The sequence below is a fragment of the Lytechinus variegatus genome, chromosome 14 (assembly GCF_018143015.1).
Source record: "Lytechinus variegatus isolate NC3 chromosome 14, Lvar_3.0, whole genome shotgun sequence".
Lineage (NCBI taxonomy): Eukaryota > Metazoa > Echinodermata > Echinoidea > Temnopleuroida > Toxopneustidae > Lytechinus > Lytechinus variegatus.
In genome coordinates, this window is record NC_054753.1 from 25,734,247 (window position 1) to 25,751,511 (window position 17,265).

Below are 17,265 nucleotides of genomic sequence, written 5' to 3' on the forward strand. Positions count from 1 at the left end.
AGTTTGCATTCATACATCAGAGCTCAAGTACAATAGAAATTATGTTTATGTTGACCAGTGATATTCTAACTCGTGAAACTCGGACTGATTGTGTCTAAATGTATTTTTAAGTCTGCATTAGGTCAATTTTACTTGCAGCTTCTTAGAGCAAGGAGATTGCTTAGAGTAAGTCCAATATTTTTTGTGGCTTATACTCCTTACATAAACCAATTAAAATGAATTAGGCGGCTAATAGCAGCATAATTTGGTCGTAAAATTGGAGGACAAGAGTTATCTGCATTACTCTGATGCTGCTATTATCCGCATAATAGCGGCATCGGGATAAGATTTTGAGTTTATGAACGCATTTCCAAATAATGCGGATAATTGCCATGGTGCGGTCACAAGGTCACCCTTTTCCAACACAACCGCATCGGAGGGGGCGTGTCCAGTTGTCATGGCGATTATCCGCCTTTTTCAGGACGGGCGCTCGTAAAAATAATGCGGCTTATTTTCGGAGTTTATGAATGCAATTTTTATTGAATTATCCGCATTACTCTTAGGCGGCTAATTGGAGGATAGGTTTATGAAAAGGGTATTATTCTACCCTCTTAAGCATATACTGTCCTTGAAGTCTGATGAGACCAATTTCTTGAATGAGGAATTAAATTTGTTTCTTGCAAGATTTTCCTTTTTTTAAGATGAGACTTGCAGACACCGACCTTGTCTTAATGAAAAACGTTTTTGTTCCTTACAATTAATAATCAATATCTGTCTTTTCGTATACATGTAGTGTGTACATGCATGGATTCATTCATTCTCTGTGTAAAACTAGCATTATACTTGTTGATATGAATAGTCTTAAAGTATTGTCTGTTGATTACTACTCTCTACTGGGCTCCCCATTGATTTCTATTCAGTACTTTTGACCTGTTCACACCACATAAAACAGATGTATATTGAGGCGAGTTCATTTTTTTTTGCTAGAAAGGCATGAATGTCGAATCACATACGTGATTCACAAATCAAAATGTAACACTTGGACACCATGTCCAATTGAAGAATGTTTGTCATACTTTGTGTTAATAAAGAAAAATCCCAATTTAAGCTCGTTCCAGCAGATTCTGTGCAATTCATGTGGATGCGAGGGAACCTGTTCAATTTCACCTCTATAGACACGGCGTATATGTACGGCATGCAGGCATATGCAGGCCGTCCTGTGGGCCACCTATCAAGGAAGTCGATGCGTCTTTAAAACCTCTCGTTAGCATGAATGTGAATTAGAATTCTTTATTGAAACATTGAAAGATCTCTGTTGCGTTCAAGTAGGTATTGATTACCATGGTTTTGCAGAATTGCATTTCGAAAATCCTTTTCTATGTTGTATGTCTGAATTTCAGGTGCTTACAGGTATTTGTACTGGAATTGAACATTGCCTACGGTTGCGTTGTTGAAGTCACTGGTGCAGAATTAGGGGGGGGGGGAACTACTGTTCACAGAAAAGTTTTTTTTGGTGGGGGAATCTATTTGGTTTATTCCTTCCTAAATAGTATTTAATTATTGGATATGTTACATGGTGTATCCAGAATATTTTACTAAGAAAAAAAAGATTGATTTCCATTTGAACTTTGTAACTTTACCCTAATGACATTAGGCCTATCCCATGCATGGTTAATGGAGTGAAAATATTGTCTCAATTGATTCGATAATGATGAATTCAACAATCATGACAATGAAATTCCATTCTATCGGCTCTACTCTAGCGTAGATTGTATGAAAATGCCCTGTCTGAATTTGCCTTAGTTGATGCAAAATTGGCAGCAATGGTCTCACATTCTGACTTGAATATCTTTTTTTTTCGGGGGGGGGGGGGGGGAGATTGGGGTTGCTGCAGAGGCAGATTTAGGCAGGGGTGCATGCCTCCACTTTACCTTGAGAATCGGTATTGTATACATATACTGTTTAACAAAGCTAAAAACTGTTTCTCTCTGGTTCCGTGCAGGCCTTTGCGAGAAACACAACCCCTTTTCTGCATTTGTTATTCTTGCAGATGTTGTCCTCTGTCTAATGGCAGTGCCCCCCCCCTTCCTGGACCTACACCTACCTGTTGGTTGTAGTAATAATATGATCGAAACCCTGTTTGATGCAAAAGGGGTCATGCAGAATAGGTTGATAGTACAGCCCGCTCGTAGGCCCCGTTTACACGGCCCGCCAGGCCTGCAGACTCTGTCCATTGACAAGCAGTGAGGTGCAACCAGGTGGAAAGATCAATGGGGAAGCCATGCTTTTCAGCGTGTGTAATGAAGGAGGAGAATCTGTAGTTGTTTCTGCCATACCTACTGGAGTGGAAGGTGCTATCTCTCTGAAGCACCTGCTAGTAGGAGTCAGTAACCTCTGGGCTCTGCGTTCAGGTAATTGACCAAGGGGAGGGGATTCCCAGTGCCTCAGAGCATTCTCCAATGTTGTCCTCTGAATGGTTGATGGGAAGTTTCTCCAGGATTTGTAGCTTGCAAGCACAAACCTTTAGTTTATGAAAATGTGGTAGAGTAGCCATAATTTTTTCGAATTACAGGGCTTTGATGAAATAGAGATATTTGAAACTGTTGCAAGTGTTTTTTCAAGCTTTCTGGCTGAGTACTATCCATCTCAATTTGCATGTTGAAGTTAGGTTGTGACATTTGGAGGAGAGAGTAATATTGGTGCTTATTTGATGGGGTGCAGCTGTTTTCTTCAACTGTGCATGTGAGTAGAATATGTTGCAAGGATTGCATGCCATTCAAAGCCATGACAACATGGCACAATTCCCTGACACATGATTTGCATTCTGTCTGTAGCTAATACCTTTTTCATAAACCCATCCTCCAATTAGCCGCCTAAGAGTAATGCGGATAATTCAATAAAAATTGTGTTCGCATTATTTTTACGAGCGCCCGTCCTGAAAAAGGCGGCTATTCGTCATGACAACTGGACACGCCCCCTCCGATGCGGTTGTGTTGGAAAAGGGTGACCTTGTGACCGCACCATGGCAATTATCTGCATTATTTGGAAATACGTTCATAAACTCAAAATCTTGTCCCGATGCTGCTATTATGCGGATAATAGCAGCATCAAAATAATGCGGATAACTCTGGTCCTCCTCCAATTTTACGACCAAATTATGCTGCTATTAGCCGCATAATTGGGTTTATGAAAGGGGTATTAGACAGTGATTCTTAGTCACAAAGCAGTTTACAATTAAAGTGCAAATCTGTCTGTGAGGAAAAGTAGTCTGAATATGCAGCCTAAGATCCTGGCAGTTTACAGCAAGTTATATTTGTTGTGCTAGTCTCATGTGAATACCAATTTGTTTGTCAGAGTTTCTACCTGGGCATGACCGCAAGTGTGAATGAAGTCAATGGACAATCATATTTTTGAAATATAAAATTGGGAGAAACTATCCTCCACTCCCAATTACAGTCCGAACAAGTAGTAGCCACGCACCATTAATCAACTAGGGTCTTTCTCTGTTTAATCTGTTTGCTTAGTTTTGCTCTGTTGAGGATCTAGTGTCAAGCCATGGTTTGGATGACCAGACTGTTCAAAAGGAGTGTGAAATTTAGTGTCAAGTTCAGTCAACACTGTAAGTGGTTTTTGTCTCACCTGCGAAGCAGAGTGAGACTATAGGCGCCGCTTTTCCGACGGCGGCGGCGGCGTCAACATCAAATCTTAACCTGAGGTTAAGTTTTTGAAATGACATCATAACTTAGAAAGTATATGGACCTAGTTCATGAAACTTGGCCATAAAGTTAATCAAGTATTACTGAACATCCTATTAAAGTTTCATGTCACATGACCAAGGTCAAAGGTCATTTAGGGTCAATGAACTTAGACCATGTTGGAGGAATCAACATTGAAATCTTAACCTGAGGTTAAGTTTTTGAAATGTCATCATAACTTAGAAAATATATGGACCTAGTTCATGAAACTTGGACATAAGGTCAATCAAGTATCACTGTACATCCTGCATGAGTTTCACGTCACATGACCAAGGTCAAAGGTCATTTAGGGTCAATGAACTTTGGCCGAATTGGGGATATCTGTTGAATTCCCATCATAACTTTGAAAGTTTATGGATCTGATTCATGAAACTTGGACATAATAGTAATCAAGCATCACTGAATATTTTGTGCAAGTTTCAGGCCTAATGATTAAGGTCAAAGGTCATTTAGGGTCAATGAACTTTGGCCGAATCGGGGGTATCTGTTGAATTACCATCATAACTTTGAAACTTTATTAGTCTAGTTCATTAAACTTGGACATATGAGTAATCAAATATCACTGAACATCCTGTGCGCATTTCAGGTCACATGACCAAGGTCAAAGGTCAATGAACTTTGGCCGAATTGGGTGTATCAGTTGAATTACCATCAAAACTTTGAAAGTTTATGGATCTGATTCATTAAACTTGTACATAAGAGTAATCAAGTATCACTGAACATCCTGTGCGAGTTTCAGGTCACATGATCAAGGTCAAAGGTCATGTAAGGTCAATGAACTTTGGCCATGTTGGGGTTTTTTGTTGAATAACCATCATATCTCTGTAAGTTTATTGGTCTAGTTCATAAAAAGTGGACATAAGAGTAACCATGTATCACTGAACATCTTGTGCGAGTTAGAGTAGTATTCAAAGTCAGCACTACTGCTATATTGAACCGCGTGATGCAGGTGAGACGGCCAGAGGCATTCCACTTGTTGAGGTCTGTTGGCTATATGAAATCTCTCATGATTTTAGTGGCCTACAGTAACGTGTTCAAAAATGGATTTGAGTCTTAACACATGCCTTTGTTACATCATTAGGAGCAGCATCACTCAGGTAGGTTCAATAAGATGTAAGGGGCACACTTGCATACCCAATGGGGCAGGATGGAGGAATTCCCCCCCCATGGGTGTATTTATGAAGATAAGACAGAAAGAGATCGAGAAAGAAAAAGAGAGATCGCACCCCATGGCTCCGTCTCCTACATGATATGCACCTCAGAAGTTTGAGAATTCCAGGTATTTTCTGATCAGTAAATTTACCCTGATCCACCCCAATGAGAAATATTTCCTGCTCGTAATTTTTATAACTTACCCCGAAAGGGTCTGCTTCAGGCCTTTGTGGATTGCGGAAAATAACCATCGGGTAGTTTAAGGCCCAAATAATTTCTCATTTTAATGGGTACTCCGGTGATTGAGTCGGTCTGAATAGTGCATTTTGGATGCAATAGTGCAATTTGCTGACTATCATGTGATCCGATTTGGACCAATAAGATTACAGAACATTCTTGGGAGTTGTATAAAACTCTTTATAAGACGTTGCCCTGAAAGAGCTCAGACTGGTAGAGACTGTCTCTTTTGCTTGATGTTGAACAGAGTATGTTGCGGTATGTTATCTATGAACAGCACACACCATCGGCTGAAAAACCTGTCAACCTGGAACATACTGTACATGAAGAGCTTGAGAATAATTAGGTGTGTCACCGTTGGTTAGTGTAACAATCTTGTATCCTTTGCGCTATGGTATCTCTTTTGTAAAAGCTTAACTCAGAGGCCCGTATTCTGAAGTCGGGTTTAACTTAGACCATGGTCTAACTATGCTAAAATTATGGGAAGCCAAAAGTGTCAAAATTTTTATTAAGTTGTATGTTTCTGATGTATACTGTCCTCTTTCCTGATTCATCGATGGTGAAGACAATCATCTATTTATACTTCCTAGATAATTATGAATGATTTGAGAGCCAAATGAGCTGAAATATGATATCTCTACCATTTAGTGATTTACATAACATTTGGCTATCCATACTTAAACCACAACTTCAACCTGAGTTTAAGTTAAACCTGACAGGATACGGGCCAAATAGTCAAAGTAAGCATAGATTCTGAAAGAAAAGCTCTGAAATAGTGTGATTTGTAATCGTATCATCAGATTTTGATTTTTGTTGTTGGAAAGCCCTGGTCACACTGCCCGAGCGTTGTTGGAGCGGTCGTGGAGCGGTAGGGAGAGAGGGTCGAATTTTGCTCACAAAATTGGGGAAAAGATCGAAAACAAAACAAAAAAACAATCGAAATCGAAAATAGTGAACGGTAGCGAGCGGTGATGATTTTTTCTCTCCGGTCCATGACCGCTCCAACAACGCTCGGGCGGTGTGACCAGGCCTTAAAGTCTTCTGAGGTGTTGAAGATTAGTCTGCAGGCACAGACCATGATTGAAACCTTGATTAACACCCAAAGGCTAGCACATGTAAAACCTGCTGTTTCTATTCAGGCCTTCGGTTTACAAGGAATAATAGGCCGCACATTCAGACCATCAATTCGTGTGAAGGGTTTGCCCAGCAGACTAGTTGAAGATAGGGATGGCAACAGACAGTGAACCTTACATTATCCATTTTTTTAATTGTAACAAGAAAAAAATAATCTCTGACTAGTGTTTTTTTAATGAGTATATAGCTGAAATTATTTTGTCTATTCACATTTAATGGTCAAATCCTTTACCAAGCACTTTGGCTTGACCCCTGGCTACCCCAAACCCTGCAAGATCCACACCTTGTCTAGTTGTCCCCAAATTGGTGCCATCCTGCATATCAGGGTAGTCAAATCATTTGTTTTTAATTTCCTTTGGGAGATCTTCGGAGACTGCGATCAAAGTTTATGAACAACACACGCACAGTTTATGAAAGATGAAGGCAAAGAAACACACCCAAGGGAAACAGATGAAATGGGGGGACATACATGTACATGCTTGCAATTAGAACAACCTTTATTTCATGCAATCTCTGTATGGTTATATTTTGTCAGTCATCGGGAGAGCCAAAACACGTGCAGATGCTCTGTGATACCAGCAGAAATTAGGAAACTCGTAAATTGTGTACAGAAGCTATTCCGTATGCACAGGTGTTTTGGTATTTTCATGGTTTTTATAATGTGTGGATTTGATTGATTTTTTTTAAAGTCATGGTTATACACCCTTGGTGGTGGCAGGAATCCTATTTGTAGCAGTTTCACTGGCAACATGGCATAATGTGACATATAACCTAACATGACACGATATTATTTAAAAAAACAACAGATGTGGACCTGGTGGAATACCCGGTAAGTTAAAAAAAACAAAAAAAACATTGGGAGCGATAAAACTCAGTAACTTTAATTTTTGTATGCTTGTTGTGAAGTATTTAATTGCCATAGTAATCTACCTTTATCCCTCATTTTGACAGCAACGATATCGTTTACCGATCAACTACTGAATTCTAAAATTCTAATAAGCCTTTACATCCTGGGTCCGCTATGCATCAAAGGTTGAAACCCAGCAGTTTTCAAAGGATACAGTTAGGACTAATTAGGACTAATTACCAAACCACATGCTATATAAAAATTGCAAATATAGACCCTGTAGGATTTTTCACAAACTATGCATTTTTGCTCCAGTACCATTTTGCACTAAGGGGGGGGGGGGGGGTGGGGGGAGAAGAGAGGAGTAGTTGGGAGAGGCAAGAGACCACATGAAGAGAAATATTAATTGGGATCAGATAACTACACTCTTAAAAAGGGTTGGTCTAAGTAACAAATCTGTTGGTGAGCATGTGTCCGACCAATAAAAAAGGTCAATATCAACCAAATTCTGGTAGATTTTAAACAATAAATTGGTGGATTTTGACCATTTATTCACAAACACATTGGTTTCATTTTAACCAATCCTTTTGTAGGAATGTAGAAATGTACACAACCAAAGTATTTGCTACTTTTTGTTTCTCAGTGTTGGAATATTGGGTATGTTTGATACTGCCAACTGGAATCTCTCAATCTATTAGGTCAAGTCAATTAGATCAAATTGGCTTAATAGGGTGGACCTAAAGGTACATATATCCCATCCACTTTCGTTTCCGTAGATTACCTTTTACAATCGTCAACAAGGACTCTCGGACTCCCATTCATATCAACATCAAGAGGAACAAAATGTAAAAAATATTCTGTAGTGCTGAAGTCTCTTATTTCATTTTCATTTATTACATAATGTATATTTTATTAAAGAGAAATGCCAGTAGTTGAAGTAAAAACTGATTTCATGAGAAAGTCTGTAAAACCAGGCTTAATCGTCAGTATATCATCGAGGATCTAGATCTGGTACAGTCACATAAACTGAATTTTGTTAAATCTTGAAATCTACGCTGAAAAATATTCACACTGAAGATCACCAACACAGATAAGCGCACATGGGACAGTGTATTATTATTGCCTTGAATGTCGGCTCGACGCTTGACCCGAATCCTGTGCTTATTTGCTAATTTCTCAGCAATTACACAATTTCTTCCAGAATCCTTTGGCACATACGTTTTATTTATACAAACAGACACTTTGATGGTCATTTCATTGGATTCTGTATGAACTCATTTTTATATCATTACCAAAACTGGCATTTACCTTGAACATCCTCTAAAGATTCACCACTGAAGTAGAACAACATATAATTATTGATGAAAAGGGGGATCTAGATCATAGGAAGAACACAAAATTCATAAATTGTAATTGTAATTCAAAATTTATAATAAAATCTTTTTCACATTAATTTTAAAGCTATTTCATGCAATGTGTATTCTTACCATGCATTCCAAAATTGTCAAATACCTTCAGACGTTCTCAATTTTCTGCTTCTGCGGATATCGAAATTGCGGTGAATTTGACGGTGCCCTACAGATATTGCATTTCTGGTCTATCGAAGAGCATGCTAGCAGATGTTCAGTTGAAAGGGCACTTACTTCCATGGCATTTAGTGCTTTTATTTAATTTATTTCTGATATTCTCTACTTAAATACAACTTGTTGACCTGTTTTTTGTCACTTCAATATGGTTTTTATCTGCTTTTAATACACCTTTTCTTACATGCTTGGCAATAAGCAGCATAAACTTGTATTCATTTTTTAAAAGATGCCATTTCTTGTTTTAAAGGTGAAATCAATTTCAAAATAGTTGGTCTAGATATATTTCTATTTATTGATACATGTCTTTATATTTAGCACAATATCAAAATGTTTATAGAAAATAGATTATTTAGCAATCATCAATTATTTTTAAAGCAAAACTTACAACTACAGGCAGAATGTATGCCTTCCAAAACATATATTTGTTTAATCCTTTATGACAATGTTCTATAATTCATGTCTCCATGAAATTATTTCTAGATTTTACTCCCAAGTTTATGACTGGAAGTTCAGTTTTTATTAACGCAATCTTTTTGTAGTTTTTTGTTTCACCATAAAACCACATTGCTTGAAAGGCATTATTGAATGCAGATTTGTGATAGCGTTCAGTCAGATTTAATTACCTCAGTTGACGATACCACATCAATATGTCTTTTGTATATGATTGATGTACAAATGAGGCATTAAGATTAAACCATCCCTCAGTAAAAAAGAAAATGTGGGAGAGCTGTCCCGATTGGCAACAAAAATTCTCTTTTCTGATTGAAAAGAATCAGATTGATAAAGATAAACCTTTCTTCTCTTTGTGAGTATTTTGTTTTGTGAGTATTTAGGGTCATCTAGCAGGAAAATTGATGTCGTTATGGGGGTTGATCTGTAGCATTCGATAGAAATAAAAAAAAAAGTTTTATTCTGCTCGGAATAAGAGATTCTTTCTTCTTCTATTTTCCCTTATATAATTTTTAATAAATTTCACCCTTTCCAAGGTCACCTGTATGGTTTCTCCTTGAAATTATATTTTTGGGCCGTGAGAGCAATTTGAGAAGTTCAAAATAATTTGAAGTTGAGTGACACAAGGCTGCTCTCTACATGTACGAGTTACATAGGCCTTTCTTGCTTGAAATAAAACCCTGGATAGTGTACTGTGTATTAAGTAGACTGCGTAATCTTATAAACATGCACTTCCACTTTCAAAATGTCCAATATGAGATTTTCATATATGTAACCAAAACACAATATATCAAAATTAATTTAAGATGATTATAAAAAAAAAGAATTATTGTAGAATATTTTCTTGTTTGGGGGGGGGGGTCTGTGTTGTTTGCTTGCAAAGCAGTAATTCCTCAAACATATGTATAAATTGATTAGTGAATATATGCTGGTATGTTGCATTCACGAGGAAACATCAAATAAGTTGAAAGGAAATCTAATGGTGGCAATGACATTTGGATGCTGTTATGTTCGTGTCAAGGGCATGATTGATTATCTCTCGTAAAATGGTTTTGACTTTTCATGTGAGGAAAACATTAAAATCACGTATTCGTGCTGTGTGATGTAGTGATTTTGATTCGATTCCCTTACAATCAGACCTTATTTCTATCAGGCAAATATATATATATATTTTTCATTTTCAGGGGCTTCTTTTTCACAACTTACTACCTAATACCCCTTTCATTAACCCAATTATGCGGCTAATAGCAGCATAATTTGGTCGTAAAATTGGAGGAGGACCAGAGTTATCCGCATTATTTTGATGCTGCTATTATCCGCATAATAGCAGCATCGGGACAAGATTTTGAGTTTATGAACGCATTTCCAAATAATGCGGATGATTGCCATGGTGCGGTCACAAGGTCACCCTTTTCCAACACAACCGCATCGGAGGGGGCGTGTCCAGTTGTCATGACGATTATCCGCCTTTTTCAGGACGGGCGCTCGTAAAAATAATGCGGCTTATTTTCGGAGTTTGTGAACGCAATTTTTATTGAATTATCCGCATTACTCTTAGGCGGCTAATTGGAGGATGGGTTTATGAAAAGGGTATAAATATGCAACATTAGATTAGCTTTAACATTGTGATGGATGGAAATTTCCTTTTTTTTTATTTCCAGGGCTCTTTTTAGCATTTTAGGGGCTAAATTGCCCCTTTGTAATCCCCCTGACTTTTAGGGCGAGGCTACGTTTTCTACCATGTGCAATTTTATACTATAGAAAGAATGGAAAACAAAAATGTGAAAGGGCGCTATAGATGTCCAAGGCCAATGAGGGGGTCATCAAGGTCAATCAAAAAGGCATTCGAGGTCATGGCACTTAATAGTGACCTTTGGTATATGCATACCATATTCCATGGTCATTTAACTACTGCAATACATGTAATTTCTGTTGATGTTTTAATTTGATTAAAACCATCTGTAAATCACTTAACCATTTTTTAAATCATTTGTACCAGAGTTTAATCAATGCATAGATACAGAGATGTGGGAGGGGATGCAAGAAATCTCGAATTAAGTATTTTTTATAATAAAAAAGGAAATGTGTAAATCTTTCTGTATTTACTTTTTTTGTACATTGAAGGCTACAAAATCACTAGATTTATGGACAAATACAAGTATTATTGACAGAGTGTTTAAGTTGCCAAGTGTGAAAATGCTCTAAATTGCGAAGGGCTATATACAATACATGTACATACATGTATTAACCCTTTTGCCATGTTTATTTCCACTCTTTGTCTATGCTATGGCTATTAACAGAATCCTAAATTGGAGTTGAACAACTTGTAAAATTCAGAAAGTGTACGTCCACTATTGGAGATAAATTGTTGTCTCTGTCGAATTAACCCTCCTTTAAAACATCATTGCAAGTCAGTGTCCTCAATATAGCTGACAATGTACGATTCAACGTGTCCTGGTTGTATAAGTTAACCCAATTTCCCTTCTTTTTCCCAACCCTTTTTATCATTTGTTCTAGATTTTAAGTGAGATGTCTGCTATTTGAGAAAGCCCCCAGTCAACCTAGGTGCGTTCATACTCAACTATGATTTGGCCAAAATTAACCTTTTGAAACATTGTTTGCTAAAAGGATATAGGCCTACATGTATGTGTATCTTTCCCAATTTCAATAAAACCCAATACAAAGTGCATTTAAAAAAATATATATATAATTCATTTATTATTTTTTATGTGCTTTACATACATGTATCTCTGTAAAAGTGAGGGGGGGGGGGGACTTCACTTCCCTTTTTCAGTAAATATGGACAAAAACATGAAAGTTGCCATCAAATTGTGATTTTTTTGTTTCTGTTAGACTCAGCCCCCACTTTTCCAATTCTGGGGCTCTTTATTTATGCCACAAATGAATATTCTGCAACAGAGAAAAAAAAACATAGGGTTGAGTGTAAATTCATTGCTGAAATGCCTATTAATAAGAGCCCTGGAAAATTAAAAAAATAAAAAAGCGTCTTAAAGAACTAACAGTCCAGGGGGCCGTTTCATAAAGCTGTTCGTAAGTCAAGAACGACTGGTGATCCTTTCTTACACGCTAAATCATCCCCCAATGAATCTAGCATTTACCGTAAGAAAGGATCACCAGTCGCTCTTAAAGTCATTCTTAACTTATGAACAGCTTTATGAAACACCCAACCGTTCAGTATTAATCAAAAAAATTATTTTGATATTTCGTAGAATTTATCTTCTTTAACACTTTACGAAAATGGTGACAATTTATATTAATTTGCATGATCTGAATTGAAATCTTGTGGTAGAAAAAAAATCCCTGATATAATTTATGTCATTCTACTTTGGAATTGTAACAACATTTGAATAAATTGGGAAGTTAGGAACCCATGGTGAGTAAAACTTTAATTTTGTTCTTTGAGTCTTTGTTTCACACACATTTGAGGTCATGACCCTTGGTATCTCGGTCAAAATCAGGTCATTCATTATCAGATATATAAAAAACGGATTATAAGAATGATATTAAAAACATTCTATGAAAGAAATAGTCTCAAATATTTTTTGATAAGCTGATTATCAGGATGGTCATTCTTTTGACTTCTTAAAAAAGGCAAAAGTTCATTGAATCCTGAGTCAATGTACAGAGTAGGTATTATCTGGGGGCCAATTGACCCAATTTCGTAAAGAAAATAGAGAGGAAAATAATATCAGATGCAGGTATTATCCATCCTTTCCCATCGGACTTTGTCCGTTTGGAAGGTCAGTGGCGAAATGCGGAGTTTACAAAGGGGGTCAGTTTCTAGCTGTCCTTTCAATGTACACAGTCCATGCCTTTTCAAATGTTTTTACAAGAGTTCCTTTTGTTCAGTGAAGGAATTGTATTGGCATCAACTGTGAAGTTTAGCAACAAGATCAATCAAGGCGTTGGGAGCCTTTTTTTAAAAAAGGTGTGATTTAATAGATGTCGGATTCTACTCTCGAGCTTCTATTTTGGAAAAGTTTCTTTACTATGGTTTGCAGGTCAAGTTTAATTTCATTTCAAATCTGTGATGATTGCGGACTTCACCTTTAATGAGATTCCCCCGCGGGTCTAATTTCCCTGCCGCTTATCTACAATATTTTCACAGGTAAAGAGAATCCTTTGAAATTTTAGGTTTGCTATTGTGTCGCGGAATAATCTGATCGAGTCGAAGCCCAAGATCTGCGAATTTCCACAGAGAAGATGGAATACCCGAGTTTGACAAATGTGTAGGCTATTTCGCTGGTTGGAGCCCCGAGGCACAGCCACGGTGCAATGATTAATTTCCATTTTTGCTGCAAATCTTTGCTTCATTTCAAAGAGGGCTGTTGAAAGGGGTTCAGTCCCATTCTATTACTTTCTGTGTCAGCTTGAAAATGAAAATGAATGTTTGGTTAATAGATCTTTCTTTCCATGATTTCCCCCAATACCACCAAGTTCGTTTGCTCCGGTCTTGCATTATCTCGTCCAGACATACTTTTTTATGTGTCTCTAGAGAGGTGGTTTTCATTGCGCCAGAGGGGATTCCTTTTGCTGTTTGCAGATGAAAGATTGGGCAGTTATTTCTTGTGCATACTGGATGCCCATGTTGTGTTCATATCATGTCACAGAATACCATATCAAATCATTTTTCAGTTCAGGTATTATAGGTGGACTCGATCTGCATTGATTCCGCATTTGACCTCATCTTTGAATTCAATAACGGGATTTAAGATACTGTGAGGTTCTTGGACACATCAAAATTCCATGTTCTGCTGTTCATATCATATTTTCTAAGGCCCGTATCCTGAAGTTGGGTTTAACTTAAACTCAGGTTTAAAGTTGTGGTTTAAGTATGGATAGCCAATTGTTACATAAATCACTAACAATAGAGGTATCATATTTCAGCTCATTTGGCCCTCAAATCATTCATAATTGTCTAGGAAATATAAATAGATGATCGTCTTCAACATCGATGAATCAGGAAAGAGCACAGTAAATATAAGAAACATACAACTTAATAAAAATTTTGACACTTTTGGCTTCCCATAATTTTAGCACAGAGTTAGACCATGGTCTAAGTTAAACATGACTTCAGAGTACGGGCAATAGACTTTCAGAGCGCCTCTAACACCAGAGTACCCGTTAAATTATGAGAACTTGTTTGGGCTAAAAAATACCCAATTATTTTGCGCATGCATGCTGCCCCTAAGCGCACCGTTTCGGGGTAAGTTCCCAAGCTTTGTCTTTTGTCCACCGGCAGGTGAGAGATCATTTTAACTAGTGGAGGACAAAAACAGTAGTTTGAAGTGGCGTAAATGGACTGAAAGTAGTCAGAAATTTTGACGGAAATTCCCTTGAGATCAGGGTCCGTTTTAAAAAGAGTTACAACTGTTGTAACTTTGCAATTATGGCAACTACCAATGCAACAGGGCTCAGCAGCCAATCAAAATCGAGGTTTACCATGGTAGCGTTCATAATGGCAACGTTGAAACAGTTGCAACTCTTTATGAAACGGGCCCATGACTGAGACTTTAGATGAAATACAGCAGATAGTGAGAAACTACCTTTTTGGTTTTTTTACAGTTTCCTTTTTATACTGCATAGTACACAGTGAGTTTTGCAGAATAACAAGGAAATGTACGGAAAAATTTAATAAGTAATTTTGTGCTGTCAATTTGCACTGGTTTCTCACTTGAAGAACTTGTTTCACCATGGATCAGACGATGCATTGTCTTTTATACCTCCAGCAAAACTTAACAATGTTTTCTATTATTATTTAGAATCTTTTTTTCTTCAAAACTTGCATAGAATAAGTATTTTTATGAAAGAAGCTTCTTTCATTTGAAAAATAGTATAAGATTGACAGGACATTGTGAATGGTTTGAGATTATGGATATGAATTTTATTTCGCATGTATTCTATATTTCTTGAACATATACCTGTCCAGGGGTAGTCATAGCAAGAAATGCTTTGTCTATAGAATGATGATATCTCTGACATTTTTGACCAGTTTGTCATATTGCCAGACTTACAAATATGAACACAAATATTTGTGACTGTAGCAATATATTTGTGTGATTTTGTTTGTTTTGCTGCTCCTCGCCATAAAGCAAACCTGTTCATTGATTTATCTTTATTTCGCAGGTTAATGGAACATAAATCACAGAGGATCTTCATTGTTCGGAGCTGTCAGAGGGAAGAACGGAGAAAAGAGGTCGTCTAATCCGCACGACAAAGCCTTCGACTTCACCTAGATGTCATAGACCCATCCCTGACAATGTGCTCGCCACACTTCGCTCAGGACAATTGACACACTCAAGCATCCCGAGTCAGAGTCGGCAAGCTCATATGGCAGTTTGAGGGAAGTCGGTGAGGGCTTCATTTTTAAGTTTCCTCAAGGATTGATGGAATGGAATTGGAGAATTACTGAGAGGAATTAATTTTCGTGATCTTGGACTTTGAAATTGAGCAACATGCATCGGATTGCGTGCCGGTGATGTGTGGTTTTTGTGGAGTTGATGCTGTCATTTGTGCTAGTCCCGAAGCAAGAGAAGTGCATGCAGGCCTTGATATGTGTTGGTAAGTTCATGAATTAATCTCTTTTTTGTTTATGTTCTCAATTTCTTATCATACCCTAAACTTTTAGTTAGGCTTATAAATGTGAATATTATGCAAGCATGATTAATTAACGATGCGCAATGCAGTTGATGTGCGCACGAGACTGATAAACGTTCTCTTCTAAGAGTGTCTTTTGCTTGAATTGCATGACAAGGAAGCCATAATGACATCTTTAGATCCAACTCCCATTGCAATTTGGTACACCTACAACATACAGATAGAGGCTGAAATCTTAACATATTTTTGGCTAATGCTTGATAACACTAATTTTCTGGACCTTTCGACAGATTATTTTCTTCTTGTAAAAATGTACCTTTCCTCCTCCTCAATTGTGCAAATTGAATAAAAATGAAGGGGATATTAGACCAACTGGTTATGAGACGAAATGTTCATAGACAAAATGGGGATTAAAAGAAGTGATGATTGGACGAACTGGTTATTGGACCAAATGGTTGTTAGACGAAAGGTTGATGGACAGAATGGCATTAGACTAAATGAAAGTAGACCATGTGGTGAGTGGACGAGTTGGGAGTAGACAAATTGGCAATTTACCCTATCATTCAACGAAGAAGCATTGCTTTATTGGGTATGCCTTTATTGCTTGTTGCTGAACTCAGGAACATATATATGACACAATATCAATTCTGGTTCTCAGCAAACCTTACAAGCCTCTCATCTTCAGTGTGTTTGCTCTGAGTAGTTCACTCAAAACCCAACTCCTGGTACACCACCCCCTTAAATACAACCTCCTTTTCAAACCAGAAAAGAAAAAAAACATTATTAGGTCAGTATACAGCACTGAAAGAAATCTGTAACCACTCCACAAATGTTGATCTTGCATCGACAAACAAGTTGATTTCATTTCGAGTATTTACTCTTGATATGGAGCTCCATAGATGCACAAAACAGACGAAAGAGAGAGGGGGAGTTTGCCATGGAAGGGCACAAGAGGACATCTGCTTTCATTAAACTTGAATAGAGGAAAATAAATGAAACTGCTATTCACCATCCAACCATTCTTGTACTGCTGGATATTATATTTGTTATTTTCCCTCTAAATTGACCTGTACTTGTGCTCTAAATTTTGAAAAATGGGTGAAATGAAAAATTTCATAAAGGCTCCCTTTTCTTGAGCAGGCCCTGTACATGTATATATTCAATTAATCTTGGCTTGTTGTGCATCTATAGGCAGCTGGTAAAGTGGTCACAGAAAAATGTAATATCAGTTATAGGCCACTTTTTATATTGAGTTTGTCTCAATTTAGGTAGGAATTGTAATTGCCTTTAGATATTTGAACTGGAAAATTTATTTCTTGTTGCATTTCTGCTTATCAGAGTTTATGGTCGATATTGCTCCTACTCAAATACCATGTAGCCTATATGCCTCATTGTACAAAATTATTTTACTATATATACATAAATAATTGTAGTATGTGAATTATATAAGGTGAATAGATGTTATGCATTATGTCAGATTTTTCAAAACATCTTTCTAAACAGAAGT

At 37.3% G+C, this 17,265-nt stretch overlaps 1 long non-coding RNA gene across 1 annotated transcript in view; it reads left to right on the forward strand.

The window, feature by feature from the left end:
- Positions 1–15,241: 15,241 nt before the first annotated feature.
- LOC121428106 overlaps positions 15,242–17,265 on the forward strand; it is a 30,825-nt gene continuing 28,801 nt past the window's right edge. The window contains exon 1 of the long non-coding RNA XR_005971735.1: positions 15,242–15,722. This is a non-coding gene — a long non-coding RNA (uncharacterized LOC121428106). The remainder of the gene's footprint in view (positions 15,723–17,265) is intronic.